We start from the raw sequence: 15,107 nt of genomic DNA, 5'->3' as shown, positions 1-15,107 counted from the left end.
GACCAGTGTTTAGATGTCCACTGCGATAGCCATGGGTGAGTTTTTGTGGTGACTATGCAAGACGGGGCGGGGGCACCTCGACCTCCCTCCAGGTGCCTCTTCCCCTCAAGGGGGGGGGTCAGGCAGGGGCCTTTGGGCACCAAAAGAGAGGACAAACGGCAGCTGGACACCCCTGGGACCTCCACTCAGGACTCTCTGGTGTTTTCTGGCCTTTCTGAATCCCCTCTTCCTGTGGCCCCTTCAACCTCATCCTCTGTGACCACAAAGGGAGCAGCTGCCCCACAGCAAAGTAAGCTGGGGCCTTCCAGGCCTCAGATCTCCAGAGGACGGCTGTCAAGGTCATCCAAGGCAACAGGCCCACCGGGTCAGCAGGCTGCCTCCACCCCTGCTGCGGATGTCAGGGGAGCACTTAGTAGAAGTGGCAGAGAGAGAAAAATTTATAAGTGCTGAATTCATGTGGTTGCATGGGTGCGCTATGAATGTCACACAAATCAAACTTTTATAAAAATAGTTCACTTGCACTTTAATCATGTCTAATGTGGTGTATTTGCTGTGGTCCTTAAGCCTTTGCGCACCACACCACCCGCACCTTCCTCTACCTGGGGGCATCCTGTCCCCCGCAATGAGGCATCCGTAGGGAGGCAAAGGTCAATGCCAGGACCCTTGCAGGCCCTGTGCAAGAATTCGCCTGCACATGCTGAGCCTTTACCCTTCAGATTCTTATCTGTCTCAGGGCCTTCAACCCTTCAGCCGTCCCCTATCACCTTCCATCCCGTCCAGTTAAATGTAGAAATCCCCTTCCTTCCCAAAAATCCCATTCCTGTAACTATAGACATGCCCACCCTTATCCTTCCTCCCCCTCCGCCCCCAGTTACTGTCACTTACTGCAACCCCTCCAACAACCTGCAGTGCCCCTTCACGTGACGTCGTAGCACCCTCGCCCTCCCACCCAATCGGTCCCCACTGCCTCCTTTAACATTCATCATCCCCTCCTACAACGGTTACCCTCAGTTTAGCCCCCAGGAACCCACCATTGTCTTCACTGATCCCTCCCTGTGAACCCCTTCACACCTCTATACCCCCCAATGCCCCTTAACACCTCTATAGCCCTCATGCCCCTTTACACCTCTACACCAACCCCCAGGTCCCTTCACATCTCTGAAACCTCCCTCATGCCCCTTCACACCTCTGCACCATCCCCCATTCCCCTTCACACCTCCAAAAACTCCCATGGCTCTTCACACCTGAAAACCTCCCACCACCCACAATCCAACATGAAACACAGCAGAGCACACACACTCACAGCTCTGCTGCTGATGTCTTCAAGCTTTCAACCTCTGTATTTCAGTTCTCATGTGCCTAGTCTTAATAAATGAATCCACAACGTGTTTACCCAATCCCTTATGAGTGATTGGTGCCTTTATATCATTATAGCAACATGACATGGTGCTCAGCGGTGGTCAGCCTGGCATCAATATTAAGTACATGTACATGGTGTACAGCCTTAGCTCATGCTACATGGCATGAGACGACCCTCGACATTCTGGTCAGACCACAAATGAGTCGCAGGGCTGGAGAGTGTTGGAATTGAAGTGGGTGACTACATAGTGAACCTTTGAAAACAGTGCTCAAATAAAAAGCTGCCCAGTGGACAGATCCCTCATGGTGAGATTGCAGCACATAGCCGGTTAGTCAGTAAGTGGGAAAGCCTGTCGAGAGGATCAGCATCGGGTTAACTCAGTCTTGAAAGGCGAGGGAGAAGGATGTGGGCTGGGTTGATAGAGTGGTGGAGAGTCAAACAAACAAAAACAAACAAACAAAATAAGACATCATAATAATCTGGCAAAAGAAGGTTGCGATTAAAGCGGACAGAATTTCAGAAAAGCGTGTGAAAGTGGCTACGGTGACACTCATCACAGGTACTATAGGAAGAGGAAGGTCAAAGAGATTTAGTCAAAATGTCCACACAATTCCCCAGTTTGAATTGGGGTGCAGCTGACCTACTCTCTGAATTCAAAATTTTTAAACAAACAGATTTAATTTTCTTTTAGAATTTTTAAGAATAGAGAGCTATGAATTCTTGATTCAGGAGTGCCTGAACCAGGCAAGTAAGCCATGAAAATTCGACTAGCAATTGGGAACGAAGGTCTACACAGGCTGAATATGCCAGAATGAACAGAGGACGAGCTAAAGGAGCCCCAAAAGATATGGGCTACATTGGAAGACCAGTTCAGAATCAGGTTCAACTTCCATATTCATCAACTTGAGTTCATGTCATTTCAACAACAGCCTAACAGGAAAGAGTACATACTGTGATTTTTCAAATGCAGAGCTAGCAGTCAGAATTATTGAGGTGGTAATCATATCCTCTCCCATGGGAGCGTTCCAGAGAGATCTGCCAGGCAAACCTGAAATGAATAGCACTGAAGAGCTACTCAAGGATGAACATAAGCGCGATGCAATCCTCACAGGTCGACAAAGCTCACAGGCCCTAAGCCAACTCCAATTGTTGGCACACTTACTAGAATACTTAAACCTAGCAAGACATGTGGAAGGTGTAGCCTTCTGAATGCACCAAGAAATTGTCCAGCTTTCCACCAATTCTGTAAGGCACTTGGCAGAAAGGGCCATTGGCAGCAGCTGTGCACTAGAGTAAAGGCTGATGCAGCTACAGAGCTGTGCACTGATCCAAACAGACCGTATAGAACAGGTGCTTTCCAGTAATAACAATGTCCCTCTGGTACCCTGTAGAAACATATTCATGAGGTGATGGACAATCCAGAAAATGACGATGATGTGCATGATGAGATGAAGAGCGGTGAATACATGTTTCACACCCTCAATCTCGTGGGAAATATAAACACCGTCAGACCATCTGAAGCATTTGCCAAGGTTCAAATTCTCTGCCTCAAATAAGCTGGTAACTATTTATTGACCACGGTTGACACAGGGGCAAGTATCAACATCCTATCCCTGCCATTTCTAAAAGACATGTGTCCACAGATGCGGAGGGCATGCCGAAACCTACCACTGCACAACTTTCGACCTACAACAGTTCACAAATTCCATGTGCAGGATCCATAGTCCTGGAGTGCAAGTACAGACAATCTCCTGGGTGTCACAGATATTCTGCATGGAATCCATGGAATCAGTCAGACCTCACACAGCAGATCAACTTCAGAAACTGCTCCTATCAGCTCAGTTCATAATCTAAGATCGAAATGTCCAGAATGTTTTCACAAAATTGGCAATTTGAAGGGAGCTGCAAACTTACACTTCCAGGAGGGAGCAAGTCCGTCTATTTATTTGGTCCACTTTGCGCAAAGCAAATGCCAACAGCTACAAGAGATGATGAAAGGTTCCACATTACAGAAACTTGTTTTTTCTAATTCCCGCCAGTGCTCCTGGCCTGCCCACCAACCTTAATTGTTTCAATGATCGTGTCAATGGCCTCAATTGGCTATTGACAGGTCAGCGGGCCCGCAGCTGATTTTGCTGTGGGCCCACCTTCCTGAAAATTTAAATGGGGCGAGATGAGGTCGGGGGTTCCACCAGACGTCATCCTGCGTCATTTTACACATCGGTGAGCGGGCCCCGCCCCCTGCTCGCCGTTGGCAAAATGCAGCCCTGTGTCTGTGTAATGTTGTTCTTTATTTGTTCTTTATAAGTCCTAAAGTCCAAGAACCATTTAAAATGTTGGGGGGCAACTGGAACCCCAACGGCAATTTATTGGTAAGCCACTTTAAGGTATGTGTGAAAAGTGGAATATCGATCAAACTTCTTATTCTTATTACCCGAGATCTAACGGCCTAGCTGAATGAATGATTTCCTTGATGAGACCCCTAAATCTCAAACCTAAACAGAGCAAGCAAGATCCACACATTTAAAAAAATGTATTAATAGGATGAGGGCATTGATGGCTTGGTCAGCATTTACTACCCATCCCTGAAAGCCCTTGAGAAGGGCACATTGCAACGTTACATCTGAGAATGGCATCTTTAAGTGCAACTTTTCTTTCACCGGCAGAGCTCATGTTTGGCAGGTCAACACGTACCAATTTACCTACTCTTACATATTCAACTCTCTCAGAAACCAGAGAGCAACTTTTCAAACTGCACCAGAACATAACCAACATGCACAATAAAAATGCAGGTACAGAGTTGCCAAATTTAGAGTTGGGACAGGAAGTTTGCATATGGGATCCCACAGAAAGTACTTGGCAACCAGCCAAGATAACAAGGATTTGTTTGGAACTAAAATCCCATGAAGTTGTTGCATAAAAATGTACAAAGGTGAGGCGTAACCGAGGACAAATGAGGTCCATTCCAGCTCCTCAACATCTACACTGTCTGATTGCATCGAGGGCAAGATTCCAATTGCAACCAGGAACAACATCAATGAATGACAATCCCACAGATCTCTGTGAGCAATTACAGAAACCTACGAATGAAAGTTGAAATTAGCAGAACAAGACCAAAGAATGCTGGAGAGTGTTAATTATATGCCTTGGATGGTGTGCGAGAGCTTCTTTTAACTTTTGGCAACCAAATTTCCATTCAGGCTCCTGAATTTGTGATGTATCTTGAATTGACCAGACAGAAGCTTCACACTGCTCTGAATGGTAAATATTTCCTCTTGGGCCCAGCTTCCAAGGAAGTTTTAAACAGGACTGGTACCGCAAGCAGTGATGGCAATCAGTCTTTAACTGAACCGAGGATAACACCATTTTCCTGCCTTCATGAAACCATCCCCACAAATGCTGCTGTTGCTTCCATCGTTTCGGCATGAGACACTGGGTGGAATTGTCCCAGATTTGCACTAAGTGCGGTAGCGGGTGTGAAAAAAGATGTTTTCTCCGTCTCATCAATTATGCAGCCAAAGTAAACACACTATCTCGCAGGCGGGCAGCCTCCCATTTGCCCACCATGCCATTACTTCGTTGCCTCCTCACGCAGGGCACCATATTTAAACTGCAGCCACGCGCAGCGGCGCAAGACTGCTCCCGTGAAGACATGGCCCTAAAAGGCAGGAAGAGTGAAACCCCCAGTGAAACCCCCAGTGATGCATCCTTGTGGTTGCCCACTGTGTTGTCTTCTACCCGCGCTCTGGCTTCAGGAGGCCCATCAGTCTCACCATTCTGGTTTGGGAGGCGGTGGCAGAGGTGGTCAGTGCCAACGTTGCACACAAGAGGTCAGCCATCCCGTGCAGTAAAAGGATGAATGCTCTCATCCGTGCCACCAGGGAAAGTCAATCATCTCATCACTCTCAACTCACACACTCACAAATCCATCACAGATTCACTGGCATCTCACTCACTGCCAGCTAAAGGGACATCACCACTCACTCTCTCACACACACCTCACATGCCCATCTGGCCTCATCTCCCCTGGAGACTGCCACCTCAGCCCTCACCATCTAGAGGCCACTTGCACAGGCCAACATGAGCCCCCACACACACATCCTGGGATAACCACCTTCCCCAGCCCTGGCCCTAGCCCTGCAGCCATTGAAAAGCACCCCTGCCTTACGGCTGCTCTGGTAGGTAGGGACCTGCCCGTGAGCCTCCCTAAAAGTGATGTGGTGCTGCCTGAGAAGCCTGGCACTGATGACTGCGAGTGCTGCCTGAAGCAAGGTACACCAACAAACCTCGAAGTCCCAAATGAAGTGGGGCTCACCAGGTGCACGTCACTTATGTACAGCTGTGAAACACGTTGGCGTGCAATCATGCCAACGGGCCCAGATGTTTCAGCGTGGGGGGAGGGATGATTCCGGTGAGCAGGGCTTATAATGAGATGCTAAATGATTGAAATTAGGTTCCCGACATGAGGCAGCAGGAAATGCAGCCCCCGGGTGGAGCGGGTGATTGCAAACTGGTTTCACAACGGCATAAATCTGCTTTTTGCTCTTATTACCATATTATCCACTCACACCCACCATGACGCCGCTGCCAATGGGACCGGATGATTCCACCCACTGTTAATCGTCTGCTGTGGTGATGCATCTCCTGGAACTTGTAAATACGTCATCAGGGAGCTTGATATTTATAAGTCCACAAAGTCAATTCTCAAACAAACCTTTTCCAGCAATGCAGTCAGCCTACAATTCCACTTCTATTGCCTGTACTGCTAGGGTTATGTCAGCTCTTTCAGAGCTCTTGAAGAAGAGGTTCCAGGCCCCCATTGTGAGCAGCCCCATGTGTCATTAAAAATCGAACCAGTGGCAACTTTTTGTCACTTCAGATCTCAAGTTGCAGGTGCAGACACTCTTCCAGAGAGATGAAAGGGAGAATCTGAGGTAAAGGGAAAACCATAGAAACTTGGCAGAGGGAAATACTGAGGACATATCTGATGGAGTGAATTACAGGAACATGACTGAGGAAGGTCAAACGCTTTGTAATCGGAATAACGTCTCATACATAACCAGTTCAGATGGGCTTCCAGTATTTAAATCTTCCGAATGCTCATTCTGGCCTGTGTATTTAACGATTAACGAGATCCAGCCAAAACTCATAATCAGCCATCTTATTCCAGCTGAACTGTGGTTCATAAAATACGAGCCGAAAATGGAATTATTCCTGGATAAAGTTGTAAATGAAGCAGGGAGGCTGTGGGAAGAGTGGGTTGAATGGAATTGGGGTGGGGGTGGGGGGTGGTGTGTCGGGGGGGTAATGTGGTAACCAGCAGATTGTTTGCACTTTGCTGCTGCAATGCAGAATACAGTCAACATTACTGGATATCATGGATGTGGCTTGTGCTACCATTCTGGTGAGACACTAGGGCCGGTTGTGCAACACCCAGTAGGTATCTGTGAGTATGAGGACAGGACGGGTGATGAAATACTTTATGACATGTCAAGGGCACTTCAGCAGGAACCAAATGGCACCTGCTGTCAATTCTACTTCACTGAACACCACTGAACACCTCTCTCTCATCCCTCTCTGATTATGTCATGATGTCAATCACTGACTTTATTATTTATTTTAATTCCATTAATCTTGAGCTCTGCATTTACTCTTGCGCCCACCAGTTGAATGTCTCTGGGTTTGCACACAGCCTTGCCAACCAGATGCAGCAAGTTCCCCGCTCCTCCATACACAAACTGGACGCTACCCCCACCCCCACCCCACCCGACCCCACAAGGCAGCAGCTGGCACTGTATCTCCCCTTTGTCCCCTAGCGCCAGCTGCCTCTCCCCAACCTGCCACACAGCCCCCACCCCCACTATGTCTCTCTCCCTGAGTGTCCCCCCTCCCCAGTCTTTACCCTGTTTGCTCCCACACCCTACAATCTTTATTACATCTCGCGATTGGCGTGTGGCCTTAATGCAGTCCCATCCGTGGGGCATGGTGATCGTCCCATTTTTATAATTTCATTGCAGAAAGAAAATTGCATAAATTCCATAAGTGACAATTTCAATGGAGATTTTCATGTGTGGAAATATATTTGTACATTCATATCCTATTTATCTTTTACATTTAGACTCGGTATTTATGTGAAGTGATGTATTATTGTTCTATCGGCATGATTCCATCACAAAGACAATAAACAGATTACTTCCTGACATCAATCACATACTTTGTTTTTATTCCATTACAGTTCCTGGAATTGCAATCACCCTTGCGCTCACCAGGCGTTTTGCGAATATGGGGTGTATAACTTGCCCGTCCTAATTAACACATTTCTCTCCCACGATTACAAGTGTGAAATGCGGGCCCCCACAGCGCAGAACAACTAGGTCTCAGTTCCAAAATGTTCAAATGAGCAGAGGTCTAGTTCAGAGCCACGTCATTGGGAAACTCTGCAACATAGCGTATATCACCAAACTCCATTTTAACACAGGTGGCTGCTGCTTCTTCAGCCGGCACTGCTTGGATGTCAGGAGAAATGTCTGTGCTGATCCTCAGATGTGCAATGCATCCTGTTTCCAGATCCTGAAATGGACCAATGGTTCTTTGATAATAATTAGACAATGACCTCGAAATGCCAAGATGATTTGTAGCTGTCCAATTTGTTGCTTGCCAAATAAAACAAGGGAGTTATTTCTTTACAGAGTTTCAGCTCTGGACTGCAGTGTACAAAAGAACACCCCATCCTTGCACATTCTATGATATCCATGAGTCATTTCATCCTCAGCAACAGTATAACCCCTTCCAGGTAAAGCTGTTACTTCTTGAGTATTGAAGGCCTACAGGTCACTTTTGCCAAAAAGGTCCACCCCTTTGAGGTAGGGGTACCATCCTCCCCCTCCTTTGGGTTTAGCATTGCACAACAGAATCTTTTAATTAATGGTTAGCCTGCAAACTCACCCATCTTGAGTGGTAGATTTTGCCACAGGAGAAACTTATGCACCACTTGTGAGATAATTGCCCTGCACCCTTTGAGCTGTTTCTGCACAGGCGTCAGGACCCTGATGTCAGGGCCAAAAGGTGGGGTCCCAAAACCTGCACTTGCTGGAAGCCAATCCGCCTATTTCCCAGAAGATCACTTCTAATTGGCCACCTCCGAGCTTGAAGTCCAATAGAGACAGCGGACAGGCTGCTGATGCTGCTCACAGCCGAGGTATTCCCTGAGGCAAGATAAAAATTCAATTGTTTCACAGGACCAAAGAGGCTGCTCCTGCAGCTCTGGCAGCAGCATTTGGGGTTAGTGGACCCTTCTTTATGGGCTGGAGCTCCCAGCTCCACAGACTCCCAGATTGACTTAAGGAAACCGCCTCCATTAAATGGGAAACTGCTGCCTGACACTAAATCCCCTAAACAGGAGTTTTGTTGTCTGATCCGGAGAGGTTTGCTGAACTCAGTAGCTTTGCACTGTCTCTTCTTCAGTTAGAGCACACGTATGGCAGAGCAGACTAGGAGATGCATTATGCTGAGAGATATTCCAGACCAAAAGAGCAGGATGCAAATACTGCGAAGGACATCATACAGTATGAGGAAAACATTGTTTTAACTGCAAGAAGCTAAATCAAAGAATCGCAGGATCACAGAATTTTAACGGCGCAGGAGGAGGCCTGGCTCATCGTATCTGCGCCAGCTTTCCAAATGAGCATAATGACCGAGTGCCATTGCCCTGCCTTTCCCCCATACCCCTGCACATTGTTTCTATTCAAATAATCATCTAATGCCTTCTTGAATGCCTCAATTGAACCTGCCTCCACCACACTTCCAGACAGTGCGTTCCAGACCCAAACCACTCATTGTGTGAAAAGGTTTTTTCTCACGTCACATGTGCTTCTTTTGAAAATCACTTTAAAATCTGTGCCCTTTCATTCTCGATCCTTTTACAAGTGGGAACAGCTTCTCCTAACTACTCTGTCCAGCCCCCTCATAATTTTGAACATCTCTATCAAATCTCCTCTTAGCCTTCTTCTCTCCAAGGAGAACAGTTCCAACCTCTCCAATCTATCTTCATAGCTGAGCTTCTCATCCCTGGAATCATTCTTGTAAACCTCTTCTGCACTCTCTGCAATGTGTTCAAATCCTTCCTATAATGTGGTGCCTGGAACTGTACACCATACTCCAGCTGAGGCCTAACAAGTGTCTTATATAAATTCAGCATAACCTCCTGCTCTTGTACTGTATGCTCCTATTAATAAAGCCCTGGATACAATATGCTTTATTAACTGCTGTCTCCACCTGTCCTGCCACTTTCAAAGATCTATGTACATACACACCCAGGTCTTTCTGCTCCTGCACCCCATTCAAAATTTCACCTCTTATTTTATATTGTCTGTCCATGGTTCTTCCTACCAAAATGCATCACCTCACATTTCTCCACATTGAACTTCATCTGCCATCTATCTGCCCACTCCACCAACTTGCCTATGTTCTCTTGAAGGTCCACACCATCCTCCTCGCAGGTCACAACACTCCCAAGCTTCATATCATTCGCAAACTTTGAAATTGTCCCCTGTACACCAAGATCATTTCACACACAAGTGTTTGGCTAGAAAGAAGCAAAACAAGCCTATACAGATGGCCGCTGGAGAGATATCAGCAGAAGAGTCTGATGAGGAACTGTACACACAATAACAAGTTGATTCTGTCAAGTCTAAAGGCGATAAATGGTTTCTGACTGTTAGAATGATGACCGCAGAAGCAGATTATCAAACAAACAAGAAGTTCCAGATAGACATTGGTGCATCTTGCAAAATCATGACCTTCACAGACCTGTGCAAAGTTGCTCAACATGGCAATCTGAAAATGAAGCCCTCGAAAGGTTGATGCTATATGATGGTGCGATACTCATACCGAGAGGACAAATTAGTCTGAGAGTCCAATGCAATGGCAAGAAGGAAGATCTGGAGTTCCATATCATACTTGGGACATAACAGCCACTCATTGGAAGCAAATCTGAAGCTTGGACTGGTAACCCTGAACGTACCAGCAGAGGTTTACAACGTGTCGCAGCACACAAAACCATTGACCGCCAAACAGATCCTAGAGGAGTACAAAGATGTGTTTACAGGGTTGGGATGTCCAGCAGGAGAATATCGTCTAGAAGTAGAGAGCGTAAGGCCAATTCAGCATCTGCCGGGAAGAGTTCCAGCTGCCCTCAAGTCAAACCTAAATGACAAGATACAAGAGCAGGTAAAGAAGGGAGCAATCAAGAAAGTGACAGCTCCTATAGACTTGATTAGCAGCATGGGAGCAGTGAAACAACCTGGAAAGCTGGGAGTATGCTTAGGCCCAAAGGATCCAAATAAAGCACTGAAGAGAATAACCAATGCCAGTTATTGAGGGAATTTTGCCGCAACTTGCCAAGGACTACCCTGGATGCAAAGGACGGATCCTGGCGAGTGAAGCTGGATGAAAGCAGAAGCTTTCTCACGACATTCTGGATGCCGTTCAGGTGATTCAAATGGTTGCACACACCATTTGGCATTTCCACAGCTCCAGACAAATATAAACGCAGACACATGAGATAGTCAGTGATCTTCCCGGAGTGGAAGCCATAGTGGATGATCTACGAGTCTATGAACGTGGAGACACAATGGAAGAAGCCATTGCTGACCATGATCAGAATTTAATACGACTGCTAGTGAGAGCTCACCAGATGGACCTGAAGCTGAAAAAGAAAAAATTGCAACTGAAGATGCCTGAAGTCAAGAACATCGGACATGTATTGACAACAAGAGGTCTACACCCAGATCCTGAAAAGGTGAGAGCTGCAGCAGCGATGCAGCGACTAATAGATGTGAAAGCAGTGCAACCATTTGTTGGATTCATGTACTACTTAGCAAAATTTTTGCCCAATTTGTGGTCGGTCTGTGAACCATTACACAAGCTCACTGCCAAGGAGCTGCAGTGGTAATTGGGCACATAACAAGAAGCAGCGTTCACTAAAATATAACAACTAGTAATGGCAGCACCAGTGCTGAATACTATGACATCAATGATGAAATCACCTTGCAGTGTGATGCCATTGAGACAAGTCTTGAAGCAACCCTAATACATCAAGGACAACCAGTTGCATTTGCATCCAGGGCACTTATGTTGCTATAAGCTTCAATGATTCTAATTCAGTGCACTTGCAGTAATGCCAGAGACCTGAAGATGGGGGTGTTGAGCTTTTTTTATTCATTGATGGGATGTGGGCGTCGCTGGCTAGGCCAGCATTTATTACTCATCCCTAATTGCCCTCGAGAAGGTGGTCGTGAGCTGCCTCCTTGAACCGCTGCAGCCCATGTAGTGGAAGTACACCCACAGTGTTGTTACGGAGTTCCAGAATTTTGACCCAGCAACAGTGAAGGAATGGCGATATATTTGCAAGTCAGGATGGTGAGTGACTTGGAGGGGAACTTCCAATTGGCATCTACCTGCTGCCCTTGCCCTTCTAGATGGTAGTGGTCATGGATTTGGAAGATGCTGTCTAAAGGAGCCTTGGTAGTTCCTGCAGTGTATCTTGTAGATGGTACACACTGCTGCTACTGTGCGTCAGTGGTGGAGGGAGTGAATGTTTGTGGATGTGGTGCCAATCAAGTGGGCTGCTTTGTCCTGGATGCTGTCCAGCTTCTTCAGTGTTGATGGAGCTGCACTCATCCAGGCAAGTGGAGAGTATTCCATAACACTCCTGACTTGTGCCTTGTAGATGGTGAACAGGCTTTGGGGAGTCAGAAGGGGAGTTACTTGTCACAGAATTCCTAGCCTCTGGCCTACTCTTGTAGGCACGATATTTATATGGCTAGTCCAATTCAGTTTCTGGTCAATGGTAACCTTCAGGACGTTGATTGTGGAGGATTCAGCGATGTTAATGCCATTGAACGTCAAGGGGCAATAGTCAGATTATCCCTTGTTGGAAATAGTCATTTCCTGGCACTTATGTGACACAAATGTTACTTGCCACTTGTCAGCCCAAGCCTGGACATTGTCCAGGTCTTGCTGCATTTGGACATGGACTGTTCAGTATCTGAGGAGTCGTGAATGGTGCAGAACATTGTACAATATCAGTGAACATCCACACTTCTGGCCTTATGATGGAAGGAAGGTCATTGATGAAGCAGCTGAAGATGGCTGGGCCCAGGACACTACCCTGAGGAACTCCTGCAGTGATGTCCTTGAACAGAGATGATTGAATTCCAACAATCACAACCTCCTTCCTTTGTGCTAGATGTGACTCCATCCAGCAGAGAGTTGTCCTTTGATCCTCACTGACTCCAGTTTTGCTAGGGCTCCTTGATGCCACATTCAGTTGAATGCTGCCTTGATATCAAGGGCAGTCACTCTCATCTCGCCTCTGGAGTTCAGCTCATTTATCCATGTTTGTACCAAGGCTGTAATGATGTCAGGAACTGAGTGGCCCTGGTGGAATCCAAACAGGGCATCAGTGAGCAGGTTATTGCTAAGGAAGTGCCACTTGATAGCACAGTTGATCCCTGTAGCTTGAGTAAAATGATGGAAGGAAGGCTTGGTCTTAGCAGTGCCACCAGGAGGTCCATACTGGAACTAAAGTGCCTTCACTTGCAGCTTTGGAAAATTTGTAAGTTTTTGAAATTGTTGCACTAATACAGCTATAAGTGAGTGAGCTCACAACGTACAAACACTTGCATTTATATAACACCTTTAACATGATAAAAATGTTCCAAGCTGCCTGACTCCATCCATCCATCCATTTCACACTATTTCTCCTGATGAGAGTCGCGGTGGTAGTAATCTGAACAGGGACGACCAGACTTCCCTTTGCTCAGCCACAGATTCCAGCTCCTCCTGGGGGAATTCCCTGGGACAATCCCTCCAGCATGTCCTGGGTTGGCCTCAAGGTCTTCGCCCACTGGGCCGTGCCCGGTACAGCTCCAGGGGGAGCCTACCACGGGGCAGCCTTAACAAATGCCCGAACCACCTCAATCGGCTCCTCTCGATCCGGAGGAGCAGCGAATCTACTGAGGCTCTCCTAGATTGCCAAACCCCTCACCCTGTCCCGGAGAGTACGCCCAGCAACCCTGCAGAGAAAGCTCATTTCTGCTGCTTGTACCTGCAATCTTATCCTTTCAGTCATTACCCACAGTTCATGACCATAGGTGCGGATGGGGCCGTAGATGGACCAATAAACCGAGACCTTTGCCCTAAAACTCAGCTCCATCTTGACCACCACAGACCAGTAGAGCACCCGCAGAACTGCAACCGCCACACCGATCCACTGGTCAATCTCACGCTCCCCCTGCCATCACTCACGAACAAGATCCCGAGGCCCCTCAGTTCCTCCACTAAGGAAAGCTGCTCCCCCTCACCTGGAGAGAGCAAGCCATATGTTTCCGGGAGAGAACAATGACCTCACGTTTGGAGGTTCCTCACTCGAGCATTATTATTCTGAAGATCCGCTGTCTGGGTCCCTGAAAATTCTCACTCTGTTCCCGCGATGATGCTCACTCTGTGCTCCTTTACCGTGACTTTGGCAGCATCAGTTTTAGTGAAGGCAGGTGCTAAGTATTCTTTTAGTATCTCAGTCGTGCCCTCAGATTCCACAAGAAGATCTCCTTTTTCTCCCAAGACTGCCCCATCCTTCATTTGACTATCCTTCGTCCAATTACATTTTTTTCAAACTTTGGTTCCATATGTTACCCAGTAATCTATTTTCATGCTTTCTGTTTGTCCCTCTATTTTATCTTTACTGTACTCTTTGTATTCATCTTGCCTCTCTCCTGTACTATGAATAAAATGTTTATCATAAACCTCCCTTTTATGTTTCATTTTAATCTCTATCTTTAATTATACAGGGAGCTCCAGCATTAGATGTCCTTCCATTCCCCCTTGTAGCTATGTGTCTAGTCTGTACGTAAACTATCTCCACTTGAGGCTTCCTACTCATTTACTGTTTTACCAGACAAGCCAACTGGGCTAGATTGTTTCCAGTGAATGCGTCTATAGGTCTCACCATTGTCTCCAACTCATTGGCTGAGACGGTGCTGTTAATACCCTGGTCACCAATATTTGAACAATCAGGCAGCTGCCCACGTGACCAGGACAATCCAGCGTCTTGCCTGACTGTACTTAATGCAGGGATGGGCCTCCTAAAGTGAGATTGCATTCCTATTGTAAATTTCACTGAAAAACTCTGAAAGACTTGCTGGCTGCAGCATTGAGTAGAAGAGCAGTTCCCTGCTCTGTAGACCCTCTACGCTGGGTATAGTCTCCTGTGCACAGTTGAGAAATAAATGTGGGTCAGCAGAACTCTCTGCCTTTCTGTGAGTTCCACCACAGAATCATTTACACATACCTGACAAGGCAGCAAAGGCCTCAGTTTCACTATTTTACCTGAAAGACAGCACCTTTGACAGTGCAGCACCCCCTCAGTACTGCATTGAAGTGTCAGCATGGATTATGTGCTGAAGAATCTGGTGTGTATGACCTTCTGACTCAGAGGTGTAAGTGCTCCCACAATGCCACGGCTGATATGAAAAAAGCTGAAACAGTGAACAATGCAGAGATTTATATTATTTTTATATGTTTTATTCATTCATGGGGTGTGGCCATCTCTGGCAAGGCCAGCGTTTACTGCCTGTCTCTAATTTCCCTTGAAGGTGTTGGTGAACTGTCTTTTTGAACCACTGCACTCCATGTCGGTACATCAACAGTGCTGTTAGGAAGGGAATTCCAGGAATTGATCCATTGA

This window comes from Cetorhinus maximus, chromosome 12, assembly GCF_964194155.1.
Source record: "Cetorhinus maximus chromosome 12, sCetMax3.hap1.1, whole genome shotgun sequence".
NCBI lineage: Eukaryota > Metazoa > Chordata > Chondrichthyes > Lamniformes > Cetorhinidae > Cetorhinus > Cetorhinus maximus.
The sequence above is the reverse complement of the archived record's forward strand: the minus strand, read 5'-3'. Positions refer to the sequence as shown.